Source organism: Vidua macroura, chromosome 1 (assembly GCF_024509145.1).
Source record: "Vidua macroura isolate BioBank_ID:100142 chromosome 1, ASM2450914v1, whole genome shotgun sequence".
Classification (NCBI taxonomy): Eukaryota; Metazoa; Chordata; class Aves; order Passeriformes; family Viduidae; genus Vidua; species Vidua macroura.
In genome coordinates this window covers 94,214,530-94,236,661 of record NC_071571.1, presented here as the reverse complement: position 1 = coordinate 94,236,661, position 22,132 = coordinate 94,214,530, and the positions used below count along the sequence as shown (strand labels likewise).

Genomic DNA, 22,132 nt, shown 5'->3' with positions numbered 1-22,132 from the left:
AGAATCATGCTGACAAATGAAGGAGGACGGGCCTGTTCTTCCTCACATGTGGCAAAGCCTGAAATCTTTCCCAACACACTTTCTCCCTCTATAAAGCTGAAGAGAACAGTAGATTCTGGCCCATCCCTTTGCTTAGTGCTAACTTTCATAAGGAACTTCTGAGGTTAACATTTGAGGCTCATACTTGTGGATAATCCCCAACAGTCATGCTCATCTCCTTTGCTTAGACAAAGCCTTTAGAAATGTTTACCTTCAAGAATGAAGGTGAAATCTTTGTCTTTTTTTCCTTTGCTCTGGGGTGATAGAGCCATGCTGGTCGTTCTGTTGGAGACCTGCACAAGAAAACAAGGTGACTAGCACCAAGAAATCATCGTGCCATTCAAGGGAATGTGGTGTGCCTGCACCCTAAATTCTGACTTCAGAGGCAGGAAATTAGCGTGACAGGGATGCTAGTAAAATATGTGAGCAGTGCTCTCTTGGGACTTTGAAGGAGACTGCAGAGCATGGGCTCTCTAGGCTGTTGGAGCAGGGACAACTGCTTTTCAGTGGGAGTAGTCCTGGGAGCTGGCTGCCAGAGGCTGTTCTCTGTGTTGTAGAGTAGGGAGAGTTTCAGGGAACAGAGCAGAAGTATGCAGGCACAGGAGGACTGAATAGTTGAAGGTCAGGTCTCTTTTTCTAGCAAAGCAAACTGTTTATCAACTGCATGATTAGTCATCCTGTCTGTTTTCCCAGTTTATAGCTGAGTTACCCTTTCTCTTGTCATGTTAAACACTTAAAACATTCTCAGTGTGGCCAAATAGGTAACTTAGTCTTTGCACAATAATCAAGCAACAGTTTCCTAGTTTGATGTTTTTCATCTGAGCTTAGTCTTGCACTTTTTCAGTTCAAAAGCCTCTCTCTCACTTGTCCCCAGAGGCAAACATTGTGCTCATTGCTGGGGCTCTTCATGCCAGGTTGGTGTCCAGGTATGGTATGGCTGTTTTATTCCCCTCTCTCTTTTTTTTTTTTTTTTTTTGTTCAAATCTCCTGAGCCTCAAATTTTTCAGGATCACAGTAGTCCCACACAGGGGGTGTTAGTGCTTATTTGCCAGCCATTTTAATAAGGCGTAGAATTGATGTTCCCATTGTGCTTGCAACAATTGCAGTTCATAGTTTTTGGGTCTTGAAGAATCTGGGACATTTTCAGGTTATGTTTGAGTAAATTCAGCTGTAGCAAGTTTTTATAGCTCATAGTGATTTGTCTGCTTAAAGTATATGCTGCTCTTTTTTTTTTTTTTTTTTTCCTCCAATACCAAATTACAGTGTGGACAAAAGTCCTAATTAGAGTACCAGGCTATAAAAAGAAAGTAATTCTCCTTTGACTTGCTTTCCCAGGCTGCAAGTATGGGTCATGTCCTGTGTTGTAGACTGACGTGGCTCTTTTGGCTTTGTTAGTACAGTAGTGATTTACAACTGATGCTTTGAGCATGAGGATTTGTTCACTCAGCTGTAACTGATAGCAGACATACACAGAACTCCCTATGGAAGGTGCCTGCTGCTGTGGAAGGGAGAGATGTCTCAAAGACCTTGGAACAATGCAGGAACTTGAGAATGTGTTTGACTTGCTCCATAATAACTTTTGCATTTTACCCAAGACCTGCATCAAAGAAGAGCTTATCTGATGATGCTGATCACGTTTTTCAAGACTGTTTGGTCTGTGTCTGACTTAAACTACAGCACTTGAAACAATCTCTTGTATACTGCAAAAATATTTAAGTGTAAGCTATGAATTCAAGCAGAAACATAAACCAGAAAAACTGAAAGGAGTTAGTGTTACATACTCTGAATGCATTACATTATTTCTTGTATGATTAAATGGAATTAAAATATTATCAAATCTTGCTTTAATGCCTGTCTCACAGAGGCACAGTATGTGTTCAAACTGATCTGTATTGGAGCATTTTAAATAGAATGGAATAAATTGCAGAATTATAATGAATTCTTCATTGTAAACCTGCCTCAAATGACTCCTTGAACTTTGCAGGATGGGTATAAGGATGTAAGTGGAGGCCTATCAAGTAAAAGAGATTTGAAAATTTCTCCTCTTTTGCTTGTGTTATCTACTGGGGTGTGTTCAATGTAGAAAGTTCAGAAACTCAAGGAAGTGTGGCAAAATGAACAAGCTGATCACCCTGTCAGTACTCTGTGCAGTGCTTTTTGTCCAAGTGGCATGTCTAGGACCAAGTAAAGAAAGCAGAGTGAACAGAGTGGTTAACTGAGCACACCACTGTAAATCAAGGCTAATGATTTCTGATACTGGCAGAACTGATGAAGGCTGCTGTTGTCCAGACCTTCACTTCCTACCAGGGTCAGCCGGGTTTATAGGGTTTGCATGGGCAGTAGCAGAAAATCTGCTGTAGCTCAAGCTGCAAAGGAGGTGGCAGAGGTGGTGCACAGCCTATCTAGTCTCATCCTGATGCCAGACTGAGGTTAAATGAGCTTGCCTGAGAAGCCTTTCTGATTTGTCCACAAGAGGAGGTATGTTCTGATTCTATAAAAATAACAATGAATTAATAAAGGGGGGGCACTTTGTCAATTGTAAAGCAAATTCTAGATCAAATTCACAATCTCTCCATCAGTACAGCTAATTTTAAAGCTTTGTAAAGGTTTAAATGGTTTTATTGTATGTGGCCTACAAATAGGATGAAGCACTGAAGTGGCAGGTGACAAATTGGTATTTCAGGTTAACTTTGTCAATTATTACACTTCCTGCAGGAACAGGAAAGGCAAAAAAAAATCTGAACAAGCTGAAGGACATTCTAATAGCCATTACACTAAACCACACTCCACAGCAAAATGGAGCAGGGCCTTATGTCATAAATCAGTAAAACCACAAATTAACTGCAGCTGTTAATTGGCATGGATGGAAGTTAGAGAAGGCTGATGACTTCTGATATCTGTGTTGTCTTGCATTTTGCAGTCTAGAAAACTGATAGTATGTAAAAAGCCATCAAGTACCACCTTCAGAAACTTGGTATAAGTGTATTTTCTTTTGTAGTTATAGTTTTTAATAGTTCATTACTGTTACAGTAAACCAGCACTGAACACCAGTCATTGCTTTCCTCCTTCACTAGTTAAAACTGCTGTCTACCATCGGTTCTCACTTAAAGCTTGATCCAAAATCAACAGGGGAAAAATGTGCATTTACCTGGTTGGGTTTTGGATTTGCCTTGTTTTAATGTAAAGATTGGAAGATGCTGTCTTTCTTCAACTGCATACAGTGACTAATATATTTAAACTGCTGTGCCATACAATGTATTTGTGCATGTTCAGAAGCAGTTCATAACTCTGCAATTTGTTATTTACCTGGCAAAGTTTTGTGCAGCTCTAAATACCAACATCTGTGCTTAGCTTTCTTGTATTATAAAATCAGAGCAATCACACTCAGTTTTAAAATAAAAATGTGCTAATGGGAATCATGCCCAGGTCTGCCTGAAAAAGCAATGGTGGGTTGTTTTATTGTCTTTCATACTCTGAGCAGATAATCCCCAGGAATGGTTGTTGGCTGTCTAACCACATGTGTTAAAACACAAAAACTGGCTTTGAGGCAGCAGCTATTTCCAGCTACCTAAAACTTTTAACTCTCTGCTCAGCCTTCTAGAAGTGGGTACAGTTACAAAAGTTTGAGTTCAATTCCTTCACATCTTGTTTTTGCTTTTTCAGTAACCTTCCTGTTTGTTTTGCAGCACAGGCATTTACTTTGTTTTCTCAAAATGTTGTATTTCTAAGCAAGAGCAATGTGATTTTACTGCTGTTGTCAAAGGTATTTGATATATTAAGTAATACAGCAGTTTGCAGCACATATTAAGGGAAAATACTGAATTCCTTCTGCTCTTTCTTTTGGTTGAGCTGAGCAGATGTTCACAATGGGAGTGAAGTCTGGAATCTGAGGAGAATAGAATAAATTTTATTAAAGTGTGCAGAGAAGGTGATTTGAGGTCTTCAGTTTATCTGCTCCAAAGGAGGGTGGGAGGGTGAAGAAGAAACTCTGCTGACACTCAGTGTAGCTCATGGATGCACTGGAGGATGTGGCTCTGCTGTTGGTCAGACTGTCCCAAGGATGCTTCCCTGTCTCCTCTGCTCTGGCATTCATGTGACCCTGAGCTCCCTGAGCCAGCTCTGGGCAGAAAACAAGTTGCTCGAGTGAGGAGCTAGCATGGGATGGGCAGATTTAAAGCAACTTAACACTGCCATGGAGCCTCTGCTTCCTGGGAGGAAGAACATGTCTGCTTCTAGCCTTTGGAAGTGTGTGATTCCACTGGATTTGGAAAGGAAGAAAAGCATCTTGTCTTAGCTTTGACAAGATTAGAGGATGGTGGTAGATTTCGTGCTAACATATAGGAATGGCTGCTAGGCTTATATTAAATCCTTTCATTACTTTCTTCAGAAACATTTCTGGTTTTGAGCTGGAGGGGTCTTTGAAAGCTTGTCAAACCAAGTAATCTTTGTCCCACTCAAGTCCTTTGATATTTGAAGATAAGTAAAATGCAGCTGTTTGTTCCAGTGAAGTCTGGCAACAAATTACTGTAGCTTCTCTGTTCCACCTTTCATGTGCAAATGATGAGACTGGGTAATCATTATCTTTCTACTGGTTTATTAAGCAACTTTAAAAACATTTTTTTTTTTAATCTGGCTTGTCAGACATAAACAAAAAACAGGCTTGGATTTTGTTGCTTGCATGGTTAGTGATACCTGGTGCCTGAGCAGAGCCAGTGTGAGGCTGCTTCTTTCCTTCTCCTTGAAAACTCCATTTCTAGAGTATGAGGATATTTTATTTTCATCACCACTTACTTTTAATTGCAACCAGAACAGCTGCTAAGGAAGAATTTCAGTGAAAGGGGGATGGAAATAGCATAGCCTACAGCTAGGCTTTGTGAGGTCAGTCGATAGCTGATAGTGGGAACTGTTGCAGAAATATGCGCTGCATAAATATTTGTCGCTGCAGTGTACAGTAATCACAGAACAGAAGCCTGGCAAAAACAGCAAACATTTGTTGCACTTCCGTGTTAAAGCTACATGGGATTTGTTTTCAGTTTCAAAGTTTAATAACTTAATAATAAGTACCTATAATCAACTATATTAAGAATAAAAATAGACTTTCACAGTTACAAAAATTGCATCAAGCTTATACAAGCACCATCCACTGTGCTGAATTTAGGCTAAAGAAACTTGTTTACAGTGGGAATTCATGCAGCCTTTAATAGGAGCTTCTCCTCAACTCCATGCCTAGCATCAGTTCCTAACCCGCATAAGAGCGAGCAAATAAACACTCTTCTGTCCCTCCAAACTTCTGTTTGTTCTCTCATACTTGTGGATTGCTGCCCTAAAAGTACTTTAAAAAAACAAAATACAAGAACTTCCCAATTATGTACACTCTCACAGATAGTCTCAAGTAATGCTATTTCTTGGTTCCTTCCTTGGTTTGATGCTTTTTCTTTAAGACAGTGAAGCTACTCTGACAGGTGGCTTGGCTGTGTAAGAACAGTGGTGAGGAAGACTTGTCAAATAATCCATCTCTGTGATGGCCCTTGTATGAGGGGAATTTTCCACTATTTACCTTTTCTTACCTTAGTAGTCAAAACAAGAAATTCTGTTTCCTGCTCATGGCTCAGGTTTTTTCCTGTTGGGACTCGTTGTCATTTCCCTTCTGTGAGTGATGGAAACAAGTATAATGTGCAAGTAAGATGATAATGAGAGTGGACAGTCTCTTCTCTGACACTGGATTTTCCTGACAAGACTTCACAAGCTTGAAGTAGCTTTCACATAGCACATGAAGGTAGATGGCACAGTGCAAATACAAACATTAACTCAAGATTCAGGCCTTCAGGAAGGTTTTCTGCTGAAGTTTTGAAGTATTCTAAACCCTTAAGTACATTAAAGGTCTTAGGACAGCTTAACTGGTAGACTCTTGCGCTGAAAACAAGCATGCAATGAAGGATATTTCTGCTAGGTGTTTGTAGTAGGCATTGAAAAAATAACTCCAAATATAGTTCAACAAATATAACTCCACTCAAACTATTTTTTTAAGTGAATGAAACCTTCTCATTTGTCTTCAGTCTGCCTTGTGTTGTTGGCATTGCATGTTTCAAATTTAAATGGGTCAGTATTAATGCTGCATAAGAACTCTGGGTATTTTTCAGCTCCAAGAGAGAAAGCAGTTTGGGGGAGGTTTAAAGAACCCTTTCTTGAACCTGCCCCTGATGATGATCTCCTTGGATCTTATTTTTTCCTCTGCACTATCTTTAGAGTAGTAACGAATCCTGTGGGAATACTAAGGAAACTATTAACCTAGAAAACTTCACTGTTGTTCTTGCTCTTCAGGCCCCTGCCATATGCTGATATTAAGTAACATCTAAAAGCTCCACATTAATAACTTCCACACCACTTATCTCTCCTGCCACCTCCAATATTCTTGTAGTTTTTCTCTTCTGCTTTTTCTCCCATGTTTTGCTTTTTTCTTCCTCTCACCTGTTGGCTTTCTACTCCTTGCCTCAGCTTTTTAATTGCTCTGCAATGCTGTTGCTCCCTGGGCAGGAGAATGTGTTAGGTGAAAGCACACAAGTGCTGGTGTTGCTTTACTCTCAGCACTAGAAAAAGACTTGGAAAGCGGTGACAGAACAGGTATAGAAGTAACACTTAGTGAGGAGAACTGGCCTTTTGCTGTGAGTCTTGGACCAGTTAGTTTTCTGCTCTGATTATCCCTTTGCATTAGAAATAATAGATCACTTTTTTTAATTCTCAAGTAAAGTTGTAAAGTTTTGAAGAAGAATGACTATTTAGTTGGAATTGATATATAAATAAGAAACTCTGTACAGTCTGGTGTCTTTAGAAACCAGCTGAATTCAGTGGAGTTGGGGAAAAGCTCTGCCTGCAAGGGCACTGCAAGGCTACCCAGCTGCTGGTAGTGGAAAGCTCTGAGCCAGCCTTTCTGCCTCTTCAGCTGCTGTAGGTGAACACAACTGCTTCCTTTAAAGCTGAGTTATCAGCTGGGATTTGAAAAGGGCTAAAGCTGTTTCCCTCATCCCTGGATGCTATGAAGGTGTCCTAAGAGGAGGTCTGTTAGTTATGGCCTCAGGATGGACACTGGTGACAACTCATTTGTTCTCTTCATTAGCCTGTTTTAGCATGGCTTTGTTTTCATTCTGCCAAGCAATTTGGTAGTTTTAGTAGTATGATGCAGTGACTTTATATACAAAGTAATGTAATCTCTACATTTTTGTTTTTGTGTGCTTACTGAGGTCTAGTTTGAAATGCAGCTGATGTGAGTGAAGGGGAGGAAAACCCATTGCATTAACAAAACACATTGTGTTAATCAGAAAACTATTAAGTTTCTTGCAGTTTGGAAGAAATTTTTTCTGACTCTGAGTGAATAAATGAATGCTTTATAATAGAGCCCATAAATCACTCCTAGGGTAGTACCTTTGTGGCTAATAAAAATTAAAAATTGAGTTTCAGCATGATTTTAACATGCCTTATCCTTGGTGGGGACGGGGGCAGGGGGGAAGTATAAGACATTTGGAGTACAGTTTGCAACAAGAAATGTTAAAAATCTTATTTCAGAATGATTCCTAGCTGGGACAAAGTATATCAATAGCAGGAGGAGTGTTTGTATCTGCATTATTCTTCAGTCACTTAAAAGTGGACTGAACACTAATGCAATGTATTCATTGCATTTTAAAATCCCTGCATATTAGAGAGGAGAACGTAGCATGTAGGGAGACAACATTTGTGCATCAAATCCTGGTACAGGATTTATCTACTGCTTACAAAATGTGAGATCTTTGTTTCCAGTGTTGAACTGAACTTGGGTCATACAATGCTACGGTTCAAAAGTTGCTTCTTCACCCTTGAGGTTCTTTAATGAGGGAGTTACTTTTCTGTATGGGTAACCACATGATGTCTCCATTTATCAGCTTGTATCCAAAAGTATCCCAAATGTTTGCCCTGGGCAGACAATAACTAAGGGCAAACAGTGCTGACAATGATCTGCTAGTGAGCTTAACATGTTCATGGGTGACTGAAAATGCTAATACTAGAGTCATGATTTTCGCTAGATCTGGCTAACACTTCTTGTGTAAATAGACCAAGCCCAGAGGCACATCAGATTACTTTTTTTTAGTTGATTTCAGTAGTTGTGTGGCTGGTGCCTTTCTGACCTCATCAAGGTATCTGTGCTTGTAATGGGCTGTGACTCTGAAAAACAGGAAACTTTTTTATTTAGCTTGATTTAAATAAACTTTATTTAATGTCTGTTGAAGTCTCTTGCCTTTTGCTTGTGTATGCAAAGGTGCTGTTGATAGTATTGTGGAATTTTCCCTTCCCTGTTTTTTTGGCTGACTTCAAAGGACATGTGACAGCATTACCTGACAGCTTTTGTCACCCACGTGTAGAGTTAACATTTCTTGCCCTGAAAGAGAGGAATTGAATAGCTGTCTGCAGGCTGTCCTGGTGGTCCCAACCTGTCCTTCAGACAGAACACTTCCTTCAGAAGAACACTATTCCCCTGTGCTGTATTTTGCTTAAAGTGGGATTTTACTTCTCCTCCCTTGACATGCTTGGCTGCCATACCATAGCACGCTTCCCCTTCCCACATGCACATTCCAGTCACCTGGGAGGGGACATGCTGAGTAACAAAGCAGTGTGGCACCTGTGGGTGTCACAGAGGGTCTGTGTTAGAGGTTGTTCTTTGCTGTATGCTGCTCTCTGTTGTACAGGTGCTGCTGGGCACTCTGGGGTGCAGGGAGGTTTTTAGCTCATCTCACGGCACGCCATGTCATCTATAAGGGATGGAGAGAAGTGGAGAGGGGGAGCTCTGGGAGAAGCTGCAGACTGGATATCTGCTGCAATTTAATGTTCTGCTGTGGGCAGAGTGGCTTGGCAGTACCTCAGAACCCATCTCCTGTTTCTGAAACATTCCCAGAAGCAGCTGGCCACAGGAGTCAGCTCATGGGGTGCAGATCACAGGAAACAGCTTGCCACAACAAACTCATCTTCCTTTGCTCAGATGACCCCTCAGCAAGGGTACGTGTCATCTGCATCAACTCTGGCAAGTGCACAGTGGTGGTGAGCAGGAGAAAGGATATTGTTGGAGGTGTGTGCCAAGCCCTGTCTTAGAGTGGACTTCACCAGTGTTGATCACCAGACCATGTGCAGAGCATCCCTGCAGCTAGTTTGTCCTGCCTCTGGATGCCTGGAATAATAATTTCCCTGGGTGGATTTTTTTAGCACTGTACCTCATTCAGTCCCGGTTCAGCTGGTAAGTGGCGGCAGTGTCCCACACCCTTCCTCTCACCAGTTGCATCCTGAGATCCCAGAGCTCTGTTGCATCATGAGGAAGTACTGGAGCTGCAGAGTGTGGTCCAAGTGCCTTTCTACCATGATGGGTGTCATACAGTGTGTGGGTAGCACGCTCCTGAGTCTTGTTGGTCTGGTTTATGGGTGTGTGCTTATCTTGGAAAATCAGAATTCCTAGCATCATCTGCCTTCAGAAATGTTATTGCCTCTGTTTCAGACCACTTCAGTTCCATGTAGGTGTCCCAAGAGAGCTGAAGGAGATCAGTGTGATGAAGATGCTTATGTATGTGCATCAGCAGCAGCCGTGAGAGAACCTGCTAGTGTAACCTAGGTTAGCTAGGCTGCTTGCCAGCATCTTGCTGAGTGGTGCCTTTCCATGGTGGCTCTCACGACCGGTGTGAACTGAACAATTCCAGCAAACCAAGTCTCCTTGCCTTAGAGACCTCCTGGTACTGCCAGGCACATCAGTGTCAGTAACATAAATTTCTGGATAGCTGCTTGCACATGGAAGTAACAAGCATCCCTGTAACAAGATAACAAGAAGTTGCATCCCTGCTCAGGAGGGATCACTGAGGAGGGAATGCTGCTGGAGACATTTCAGGGGCTGTGCTGAGATCCAAAGATCTGTGAAGGTGGCTTGCTACAGTCCTGTGTCTGTTAGGTGCACAAAGGCTCTGGCTCTGCATCCCTCCTGCACAATAGGGCTGTGTCAGCTCTGAGCCATGCAGTTATGGGGTCTCCGTCCCTGCTCATTGCAGGGGGGTTGGACTTGATGACCTTCAAATCCACCTTCCTACCCAAACTCCTCTGTGATTACTCACATTTGGTTCCTGCTGTCTTGCTGAGACATTGTTCCCTGATTCTTAGTGTTTGTACTGTTTCAAGACAAACATAAGATTTGCTTATGTTATTAGCTTTCATGCAGCCTAAAATAAATCAGGAATGCTTGTTATTGCATGCAGTGAACCCTGTCCTGTTGAACACGGTGTTTGGCTACAGCGCACGTGGATGGGCTCTGTGAGCTGATCCAGAGGTTGCTGCACTTTGGTGCAAAGCATCAGGGCAGAGTTCAGGATCAAAGGGGAAGTCTTGTCCCTGTTGAGGTGCTGTCTGGGTCTCTTTGGGTTCATATGGCACCTAACTTCCAACTGTGCACTTGGCTGCTTCATTAGCTTGCAGGAGGTCTGATGGTTCTGAGATTGCTGTCTTCATATCTCTGAGGTTTCCTCCAGAATCTACTTCCCACAAAGACAAAGTTTTAGTAAAATTCAAAGTGCAGGGGAAGAGAGAATGCACGGGAAATATCTATGGGAAAGATAGTGGAAAAAAGCTGGAGGGGAAAAAAAAGGCAAAACCTCACTGGTTTTAAAAAGAGACACTTCGGTTCCAAATTCATATATTTTATCTGCAAAACTTTGCTTCCTAGATCTTTTGCCTAAAGACTTTTTCTTAATGTAGTTAAAACATGAATAATTTAAAAACAAATAATCTGCTTAACTCTATAGCACTTAGCATTCTCAACCAACTGGCTGGGAAATACAAGTGCAGAAACAGTAGCTGTAGTGAACAGCAATTTGAGAGACTTAGGTAGCTGATATCCCACAATCTGGCTTGAATGGCTTTGGAGAAACCCTATCAGGGAGGACAGCACAAGGAGGCTGGATGTTGCATTTGGATAGTAAAGTACAGTATACAGTTCAAGTGTTTTGTCAGTGTCAATGGCACTGAAAATACTGGCATTTGGAAGAAACAGAGTGGTTGTAATATTTGCACTTGTTTTTATCTAAATCTCAACTCTGGCAGCTTGAATGTCAGTAAAATAAAGTTCTTTTGTAAGGTGTGGAAGAGTAGCACTACTGAAACACAGCCCTTGAAGTTGCTTGCAGTGTATAGCTTCCGTGGAGAGCTTTGTTTTTCGCTCTTCAGAATGGTGCTTCTTTTGGAAACAGGGGTTGGGAGACTGATGATTGCCAAGCTGCCAGTTCACACAAGTGGTGTGCCTGCCAGGGTGGTGGCACAGTCACTGCCACCAGCCACTCCTGAATAATGTAATCATTTCCATGATAAAGCATATGAGCTTTTGCAACTTGCAGAATCCTGCTTTCCCAACAGCCAGAGGTGGGTATGCTTCTTTTTGTCCTCTTGTGATGTGCAAGCTGTGTATCTCTTTATCATCCCAGCAGGAGCTGGGCAAACAGCTTTTGCACTGGTCTGATAAGATTTGATTGAGGACAACAATCATCAGGTGTTTTTAAGACATTTAGATTCCATGCCACTTAGTTGTTTTTAAAGATGGGGAAAAATTCTAAGGAGTTTAGGTCTGTTGTCTAGTGCCACATCAAATGGGAAATAATTGCCAGCTAATAGTTTTAACATGGTTATGATGAGTAATCTGCTCAGAACACAAGTATACATTTCTGAGTGGTTTACTTGGATTAAAAAAAAAAGTCAAATGCACAATTCCACAATTTAAAAAAAAAAATTGTTTCCTATCTGTCATTTTCTCAGTGTCTCTCCAAACATCAGCATGGTACCACTGCTACACTCTGCTGCTCTTTATTTGTACTCTGATTCCCAGCCCTCCCAAGGGGGCAGTGACCAGTAACAATCTGAATAGGCAGCAGCCCAGACCTTTGGAGGAAGGTGAGGTTCAAAGCTGATATGGGCCAGGTTCAGTTAAAGCCCTATAAAGACTCCAAGGAGAATAATTGTTCCTCTAAATTGGGTTAGAAGATTCTGACTCCTCATACATGAAGATGGTTGTGTCTGACAGCTCAGAGGATCTGATGTGACCAATGCAAGACAAAAATGCTCATGTCTGTGGGAGCTCTATTGTCCAGCAGATGTGTAAATTGGGAGCTGTTAAGCTTCTTCTCTTCAGATGTGGCATGTTTGTCTGTTTTCAAAGCAAAAGATGGAGTTTAAAGGGAAGTCTACAACCACAGCCGTCTTCCTCACGGTCATCTCTGTGTGCATTCCTCTGGAAATGCTAAATATGGTATGTTATGCCTGTAGTTTAAGCACAAATTTACAGGAAGGAAGGGAATTTTATTTCAACTGTTTTGAAACTGTGTGGTACAATCTTTTTTGTATTGGAATATATTTACAAGAAGTCTTGGGTGTATGTTACTCCTTGTGCTCTTCGTGTGGGAAAAATTGGAGAAAAACATCACTTCATACATCCATTCAGTAACTTTTTCTGCCAGGCCCTCTTTGAAATGAGGAGTTTTCATTATTTTTTAAAAACAACCAACCAACCAAACCTAACAATGGCTGGTTTTTTATTTGGTACGTTGACTGCTTTCTGCAGCTGCTGGGAGGTGTTACATGTCCAGTTTTATTATCTCAGCAAAAGTTGGGTAAACAGCTCCTTTGCTGGTGTGACACATTTAAAGCAGTCAAAAGCTGCTTCAGAGCGCATCACTTCTGTAGGTAGAGAGAGGAGCTGTGCTGTGGGTGTGTTGTCTTGTGTACCTGTATTATCTTTGAGAGGGAGGTGAGATACTGGCTCCTTAAATAACAACTCTGGTCTTAAGCAAGCATTTCATAATGAAGTTATTTGACTCATCAGCTACTGGGAATAGCCCAGGTCCATTTTGCTCGTGGGGAAACAGGGCTCTATGGGAGAGGCTTTGTGAAGGCTTAGCACAATTCTCTGCTTGCAACTGCATTTAGTCTGTATTTTCTCTTGTGGCTGGAATGCAGTGTGGTAGTAAATTGGTTAAGCTTGGGGCATGAGGTCCTCTCCTAGGCTGCTTGTGCAGCTCCATGGGTCTTTTGCAGAAAAAGGAGGAAGAGACCTTATTTTGGAGTGCTGCCACTGTGTCTGCTGAATCATGACCACAAAAACTGCTGAAGGGGGTCTGTGCTAAATAACAAGTGTTGTATGCCAATGGTTATTTTTTGATGGTTTCAATTACAATCCTCCTTTCTCCAAGAACCACCCTGGTGTTAGTGTAAATGGATGCTGAACAGCAAACAGCACAGCCATTGAGTACCAGAGCCAAATCTGAGGAAGAGTGGACACGTTTGCAGCAATGTGCCTGCTCTTCTCAGCTGTTCCACCCTGTGACCCTCAGCCTCTTCCTTGTGTAAACATAGATGGAAACAGTCAGGGACATCTGTATTTAGGAGCAATATCAGGAGCTTAGCTGGGAAGAGGGAGCACAGAGGATGAAGCAGTTGTTAGGCTATTCAGGCTTTGTCTCAGTGGGAAAGTATGAATGCATTTAATACTGTATTTGCATTCTTGGCTGGCTGGGACCCAGCACTTACCACGGTGCCTGCTGATGCTGCAGGGATTGCTCTGGCTTTTAGTACATGGATGAAGGAAGAATACTTCAGGAGCTTATTAGTAGGTGGAGAAGAGCAATGTTCTTTCTTTCCTTTCACTTTTTCCTCTTTTTGTTTTTCTTTCTTTACTTGTTCTTCCAGCAAGACTCACTGTTTAGACATCTTGTGAATAAATGGAGGAAACTTTTTCACTTCTGTTTTGAGGGGAAGCCAGGAGTGACTAACATTCCTTAATCTGATTTTATTGCACATTCTTGTCTTGGATATGTTTTCTCTTTTTTCCCTAACCAGAAGAAGAAAACAATCCCTGATGCAAGTGGCTTCTAAGCTCTGTCTTCCTGTAGCTCCACATGTAGCTCTCTGTATCCGTTTGGGAACTGACTTCACATATTGTTTTTCTTTTCATGCAAAAGCTCTTTCTGCAAACTGTGACTTGAATAAAAACAGGAGGGAGTTCAGATACTGGGAGTCCCTGGTGTCAGCTGAGGCAGGCAGCAGATAATCCCTGCACTATTCTGTACATTCATTAGCATTCTAGAAATACCTGACGTGTCTGCTTCCTGATTAGGAGACCTCTAGTCAAATGCTTATTTTCTCAGAGGAAACAAAGTATTCAGAATTTGTCTGGAAAAATTTAGGACTGCCTTTCCATGTACATAACTGGCTTTTTTTCATTTGCACGTGTTGCTGGCCCCTGTTTGTCAGGGACCTCTCTGCATCCTGGTAAAGTTTTTGACACACAAACAAAGCGCACTAGCTTGCTCCCTGCACCCCCATTAATTTAAATTTCTGCTTCTTCCTTTAATTGGCAGATGTGGGAGATGGACTTGACAGGAGTTGAGAGAATTGAAAATTATTTGAAGGGGAGAGTTATCCTAAAGGAATGTGATCAAAGCTGGCTATTATCACTGAAATATGATTGTTGCTATTGATGCTTGCTTACAGCTTGTTAAGTCTTATGGATGTATACAGTTTCATTTTGTAGGCAGATGGCTTTTAAGTCAAATAATGAGTTCTCAGTGTGCTCTCCTAAAGTGAAACACTGCTTCCTTCCTTTCCGTCTGCCCCCGCCAAAGTGAAGTTTAAAGTCTTCAGCTAACCAGGAGTGCTCCATTCTACCAAAGACAAAATGTGTCCTGTTTGTTTAATAAATAATCAGCTGGCTTTGATTTTTTGGCTTAATTTAGTCCTAGTGCTTGGGGGTGGCTAGATGGGAATGTAGTGTAGGGGGTGGAGACTTCCAAGGAAAAATTCAAGGAGTAGAAAATTAAAGTAGCAGAGTATATCCTCCGTGCAGGCTGGGGAGGCAGCACTGCAGCGCACACTGTTGCTCGTAGTTTCAAAGAATGAAACAGTGACTTCCAAGAACATATGTTATAGTTAACATGTTCTTAGCTAGGTAAACTTCAGCTGCTTTATTTAGTTCTGCCAGTGCAGGGTGTTTTTATTTGCAAAGCCCTTGCATTCTAGAGTCTGTGGTCAACTTCTGAGACACTTATGAAAGTTGTCTATTTTTCATAGTTACCAAGGAAAAAAGAATTTGACCTGAAAACACAAGCAGTACGAGTATCTAAGGGCATAGTGGTACAAGCAGCTGCATTTTGGCTGCTCTGCTTTCTTGGCTGAGCATGACCTGGTTTTGCTCCAGAAGCCACATAGCTGGGTTAGTGTGGTGCCAAGCTCATAGTCCTGTGCCTGGTGTCTGGAGTGGGCTGGGAGAGCAGCCATCCTCTGTGGACAGGAGAACAATGCCCTTGGGCTTGGTCCTTTGTCGGTGAATTAACAGAATGATGTATATTTATTTTATTTTTGCTGTGCTATGCCCTGTTTCTGGGTGAGGAAGTGGAGAAGGGGAATTTACAATATGTGGCTCACATCAGTTATTTGCTACACTATAAACATTTTCTCTACTGCACCTCAATTTTTGTAGCATATGTGGTATGAGCAGTTCTTTACCAGCAAAGAAAATTAAGAAATTATTATTATTATTTTGGCTACACAGGTGCTCTTTAAAATAAGCACCTGTGCAGCCAAAAGGGTCACTGGGTGACAGCAAACAAATGCATACCCTCAGGGGGCAGATTTTTCCTGAAAAGGTCTCTATCACCATGCATTACAGGAAGGAAGAAGACTGGTGGTTTCCAGAGGCTAACCTCAGTCCTTGGATGGTGACTCTCAGCAATGGGGACTAGAAGGAAAGGTGGCCTCAATGAGGAGTAGGACTGAAGGAGGCTGCTGTTTGAGGGCAGAGAAGCAGATCCCCCTGAAAGCACAGGGGTCTGGCTTAGCTACTCACACTGTTTCCTAGCTTGATTTGAATCCCCCTTTGTGTGCACCGAATTACCCTGGTTGTTGCTTTCTGAACCATCTGGGGAGAGTGATGCAGACAAGTGCTTTCAGCCTCAAGAGCATCAGTGACTGCAGCGATGGAGGGAGGAAGTAAAATGCCAGTGTGTTGATGTAAAAGTCCTTTTGAAGGGGAGGAAAACTTACTTGATGCAGTTTTTCCACTCATACTCAGTTTTCTGCCATACAGCAGTTCTGTGCCTGGCAGTGTCTTTCAGATCGCTATTGCACAGAATCTTGTGAGACTTTGAATTATAGTGTGCATACTAATAAGAATTTATTGGTTTTTTCCCTTGAAATAAACAAAAACACTCCCACTTGGTATCCCCTAGCTGGAGAAAAACACACTATTCCCCTTGTGCTTTCCTTCTCCCTATCTCAAGCACTCTTTTGTGCTGTGAGAAGTTGCTGCAGATCTGCTGTGTAGATCGTGTAGCTTTGTTCCCTCAGCTGCCAGAAGTGTAACCCCTGTCTATCTTCATGTGGGCAACAGTGGATCTCTGGGAACTGGGGAAGACATGTGGGAAGAGGGAAAAGTGTATGGGCCTGTATTAAGCAATTAAGCTGAGACAGTAACTGGAAGCCTTGGGAGTGTTTTGAGTATTGCTTGAAGCTCTTCAAGGCATGTAAGGGTGTGTGTTTGTGTGTAATTTACATTCTCTGCAAAAGCTTCCCACGAATGACAGTCTCTTTTTAAAAGCAAGATTATTACATAGGACCAAGTTATTCTTTCAGACTCTGCAGCCTAGCAGAGAATCCAACTTTCTTGGTCCATAGCCCTGCATGGCACTGCTCTTAAGCCTGGTGCAACTAGTGGTAATGCCCATTTTCTGGGGAAGGTTCCTCAGCCAAGGAGCTGCCAAGTTCACAGAGTGGCTGCTGATAACCTCCCCTCCACCAGTAAGTGCTTTCAGCTGGACCAGAGTCCTTGTCCTGCCTGCTGTTTCCCATCCTTCCCTGCTCCAGCAGCAGCCCAGCACCTGGCCCATGCAATGGACTTGTCAGTGCAGTGTCTTCTTCCTCCCTCACCGCTCCCAGCCTTGAGCCGTGTCATAAGCAATGCTGCAAGTGGTGGGGAGCTCTTCAAAAACAGTTGTAAAAGCTGCTCTTAAGCTGGTGGTTTCATCCAGCATTGAAAATGGCAGACTAGGGAATGTGACATAAAAACATGCTGCAAAAATTGCATTCATCAATAAAATCAGCACACTGGCAGCTGAGAAACAATTTGGCACAAAGGGAGCTTCTATTTAATGTGCTGTGCCCTTTTTTACTATTAACCCTTCATCTTATGAAAGAAGGGTCCAGAGGTATGCAGCAAGAAGGCAAAGAGGCTTAAGAAACTTTTTTCCTTCTCTTGTTTCCCAAAGTGAGCATATGAACTGAGGGGGGAGAACAAGTGTCTGATACTGGTATGGGGTAAAGGCATTGGAAGTTTAGTATGCCTGCCTTTTATGTTTTGATTTGGATGAGGTAGGCACTTGTGAAGTGAACCTCTTGACTTTCCCCCTGTATTGCCCTGTGTGCTGGCTGGCATTGCTGAGCTTGCATCAGGAGATGCAAACTGGATTCCTTCTACCTAAAACAAAACCAGAGGCTACATTCTCAAAGCCCACTTGGCTCGCCTGATGTGCTGGGTGTTTGATCAGTGGCAGGAGACCTGGTCTGAAATAAAAGCTTCATAGACCTTTAATAATCAGGCTTTTGAAACCTTCTATATAATTGTTCTGTAGGTTGCTTCAAGTGGGCCAAGCTATTTGGAACTGCAGAGCCAGCTCTAGTGTGGTGGTAAGGACAGACTGCCCAGAGGGGAGGCTGGAAATGATGACTTGCTGTGATGATGACTTGCTGTGGCTGCAGATCCCCTTGTTCCAATGGAAATGCATGGCATTCCCTTTCAGTGGATCCACATTTTTGGGTGGGTGGGGTTTTTTGTGTTTGTTGGGATTTGTTTGTTTGTTTTTTATAGCTGCCTTTCATGCTGTCATTGAAAGTTGTCAGAAGCCCTTTTTTCATCATCTTGCTATTTTCCCTTCCTGGGAAAAATTGATTTTTGTCTTGCTGTCTTTCATAGAGAATTGCACTAAATGGTCCCTTGAGAAGCTTTCTCAGTCCCTGCATACCAAACAGGTTGTATGTGGTAGGAGTCTTCCTTGGCTGCTGTGTGCTTCTGCAGAGATATTTAGAAATGCCTGTGTGCCTTTCACCATAAGCATATGATGTTGTTGCAGTCTTAGCATATTTTACCCAGATGGAAATGATGGTTAGGAGAGTGAATAAGACAAAAATCAAAAATTAAGTGGGGGAAGCAAAGCCATGCTTTTCCCCAGAACAGGTTTACAAAAGGTAACATAAGAAAGATTGGACCCACTAGAAGTGAAGTACTATCTTTCCTCACTGGGAAACATTGAAACAGATTGTCCAGAGAAGCTGGGGATGCCCCATCCCTGGAAGTATTTCAGTCCAAGTTGGATGGAGCTCTGAGCAACCTGGTCTAGTGGAAAGTGTCCCTGCCCATGGCATGGGGATTGGAACTGGATGGTCTTTAAAGGTCCCTTCCAACCCAGGCCATTCTATGATTTTATGATTTTGCTTTTTCTTCCTTCTTTCCCTTTCCTTTTCCCCCCCACAACATTTGAAATTGTCTAAGGTGGAAGAGGAGGGAACATTATAGACTGACATAAACAGCAAATAAATAAAACCTGATCTTAATGAAGGATGCTGTGTCCTAAATGGCACACACCTTGCTTAAGCTCATTATGCTGTATGTTTAAATTTGGCCAGCTCAGGAAGCAATTCTAACCATTAACCACCATTAATTGCCCTGTGACTGGATGGTTGGGACATGCTCCTGACACAGGAGAGAGAGATGCATTAAAGGCTCTACAGTTGTCTTGTTTTGAAGCTCCAAGGCAGATATATGTGACTGTTCTTAAACCCTCATCAGTAACACAGAGCAGTTCCACAGCTTAGCAACTTGGGTTTTCACAGGGCTCTCCATTACTGAATTTGTAGCTTGTGCTGTGTCTTGCCTCTTCTTGGGGAGCTCGCTGCTTGCTGTGACTTTTGGCCATGCTCTGCCCTGTTCAGGTGCAACAGATGTTTGCTGTAAGTAGCTGACTGTGAGAAAAGCCTCTGTCTTGGTGGCTAGACTGGTTTTTGCCCTGACGATGACTTCATCTTTTGACTATGCAATGTGTCTCAGACTAGGTCTGCTGGAGACACACCTGAGTAACTTCAGTTGTGGAGATTATTAAAGAAAAATGTTCCCCCTCTAGTTATAATAAAACTTCTGCCATCCATTTCCTGAGTCTTAGTGCAAAGGCAGTCTCTGAGTGAACTATTATGTTAATTATTTTTAAAAATAATTTCTCCCTGTTGTTTGATCAGCATTCAATGCTGCATTGCTGGATTAAGTTAAGTTCAGAAGACCTAGTTTTGCTGCTTTTATATGAGGGAAGGAAATGGTATGCTACTCTGTCCTAGAAAAGGAAATCCTCCCTGGATCGAGGCATAAAAACTTGATTCCATTTAAACATGGTATGTTATAGCAGGAAAGGGCTAGAGTGCCTTGAGCCTGCTTAGGTTTAAGCTTTTTACTGTCCAGCCCTGTTTCTGTTAACTTCTTAAAATGGTCTCTGCTGGAATTCACATATGCTGGAAGCTGCTGTTCACCTCCTTGATCTTCCCATATAAGTTGGCAATTGTAAGATGAAAGGAGTTCACAGCAGACTCTTGACTGCTTGGTCTCTTCTATTTAGTAAGTAGAAGAGGCTTCAGTGATATACTGTGAACCTCTGGAGTCAGAATTAATTCAATCTATAATTAAGTTTGCATTACATTACAACCTTGTGGCCATCTGCACCGGGCTGTACCTAATTTATAGCAGATACTTCTGCCCCCATTTCTAAAGAAGCATTTCCTGGCTGCAGCCTCCATCTCAGGGCCTGTGGGATCTGGCATCAAACATTGTTTGTGTTCATTGGTGGGGATAGAAAAAGGAAAGGTGTGGAACTCCTCCTGCTTAACAGCATCTCTTTTTCTGCTCCTGAGCCAGAAGCTTTTGCATGTGGCCTTGGGTGCAAAATCATGTTCCAGCAGGTTGAATGGGAGGATTAGTAAGAGCCAGCTGTTGGCAGGAGGGCGTCTTACTGTCAGTGTCATGGCGTGAAATCGATTGGATCACTACAGCTCGTTTCTTACTGGGGAACTTTTTTAAAATGCATTAATCACTGTGGGAAATCTGGAATCAAATACCAAACACTTCCCCGCACCTCCTCCAGCTCTAAACTGAGGCAAAAATCCTGGGAATTGCTGGTTTTGGTTTAGATGACTGCTGTATGGGATAAATAAGGACCTGGTCTTTATGCAGTGGGCTTCTGTCCTGCTGTGTCTTGACTAAACCTTCCCAAAATTTCCTCCTTCAGACTCTGAAACAAAGTTGCAGTCTTGCTGGGTGAAAAGCAAGCACCTCATAAATGGCAAAATTTCGAAGAATCTGAGATGTCCCCAGGGAACTGCTTACTGTGAGAAAATTCACTCACTGCAAGTGTCGTGGGGTGGCTGCTGGCGCATGTGAAGAGTTCTGCATTTCTCATGCCTGATAAAATCATATAGCACAATGTTGCAGAACTCTTGACCTTAGCTAGCAGGCAACATGACTGCAATTCATTTGGTACTGATCAGCCTCCTCAAGATAGGAGATTAAAGAACTTTTAGGATGGCTCTTCAGACTCCATTTCAGTAGATGGCTGTTTGTCCTGATGCTTTCAGACTATAAATTTGGCAGAGTACCTTCCAGGGTAACTTGTTCTTAAGTCTATGTGTGCTCTGTAAACCAAATATTTTTCTATCTTTGAGTTTGAATAGGCTGATCACTAAGATATGAGTCTGGTAGAGGTAGTGGCTAAGGTGGAAAAGCAATGGGTCATTAATGTGTGGGTTCTCTTTGAAAGCCTATATTGTTTTTCAGAGTTCTTCCATTGTGCACATTGGGTGTTTATCTTGGTTTGCAGTCATCAGTGATTTTCTCCATAGATAAGTGACCAGCAGCTGAGCTGTCAGGCAAATGATTTCATGCCTGCACCACCCCGACTGGGCACCTAAATGAGAACCAAAAACACAAACCTAGGGCTGCATATTGTGTGGCTGCTGCATTTCATAACTGCTGTGAAACAATCACAGTGGGGCTTTTCCTTTCCAAAATGTCAAGACAATAGAGATATTTCTTCTAAAGAGAGAACAAATGGAGGAGGAAGGCTCTAATTGCCCTTTAAAAACAAAATCCCTATCTTGCTGTGCTGCTTCTGGTTCAAAATTAAAAAGTTTGATTAATCTTTGAAGCAATGCAAGAACCTCCAAGTGGTTTTCCTCTATCCACCCAGCACATGCCTGGGTTTTCTACTTGATTTAGGTGTAGACCTCTCATAGTGATGAGCTGAATTTTGGTTGTTGTTGCCATGAGCAGTGAGATGGATTCAAAATTGAGGAGGCAAGAGGAGCAGCACACTGATCTCCCTTCTCCTCCAAAACAAATAAGGGTTGGATTTTTATTAAAACCACAGTTAAGTTTTGTTTCTTAAATGAAAACACATGCTTTATTGACTTTTTAAATCAGGTCTAGCCCTTCCAGTCATGTTTTGTTATTAAGTGTGCCCTTCTCTTAGTCTCTCTGAAATCACTTGCAAGTGGAGTTTAATAAAGAATATGTTTTGATATTTTTATAGTAAAGAGGGAGGAGATCAGGCTCTAGTTGATCTGCTAATGATACTCTTCGAGGAAATCTGTCCCCAGTGTTCATCTCTATTTCAATTACTTCTGCGATGGCTGACCTTCCCCTGTGCCTTGGTAGAAGGGCATTTGCTTTGCCAGCAGGCAGGTGATGAGATGGTGAAGCTGTTCTGATGTTTGTCTTGCTGATTTTGGCAATACTGCTCCTTCCGTCCTCTGCCTTCCTTCAGCAGCTGCCTCTGCTGAATGAGAAAAGCACTATCCCCCTGACCTGCTATGTATGAAGGGAGAATTCATTTTTTGGTTTTATCTTATTTTTGTCTTCACTGAAAATGCCTTTGCTGTTTGACTGGGGAGAAGAAATGAACATGTTTTTGTGCATGAAACATCCAAGATGAATGGTTTTCTATCTTTGCTGCAGAAGTTGGTTAAA

The 22,132-nt window shown here is 42.2% G+C and overlaps 1 protein-coding gene across 1 annotated transcript in view; it reads left to right on the top strand.

The window, feature by feature from the left end:
* PARD6G (par-6 family cell polarity regulator gamma) overlaps window positions 1-22,132 on the top strand; it is a 64,963-nt gene that overhangs the window by 14,756 nt on the left and 28,075 nt on the right. The gene's annotated exons all lie outside the window — the stretch shown is intronic.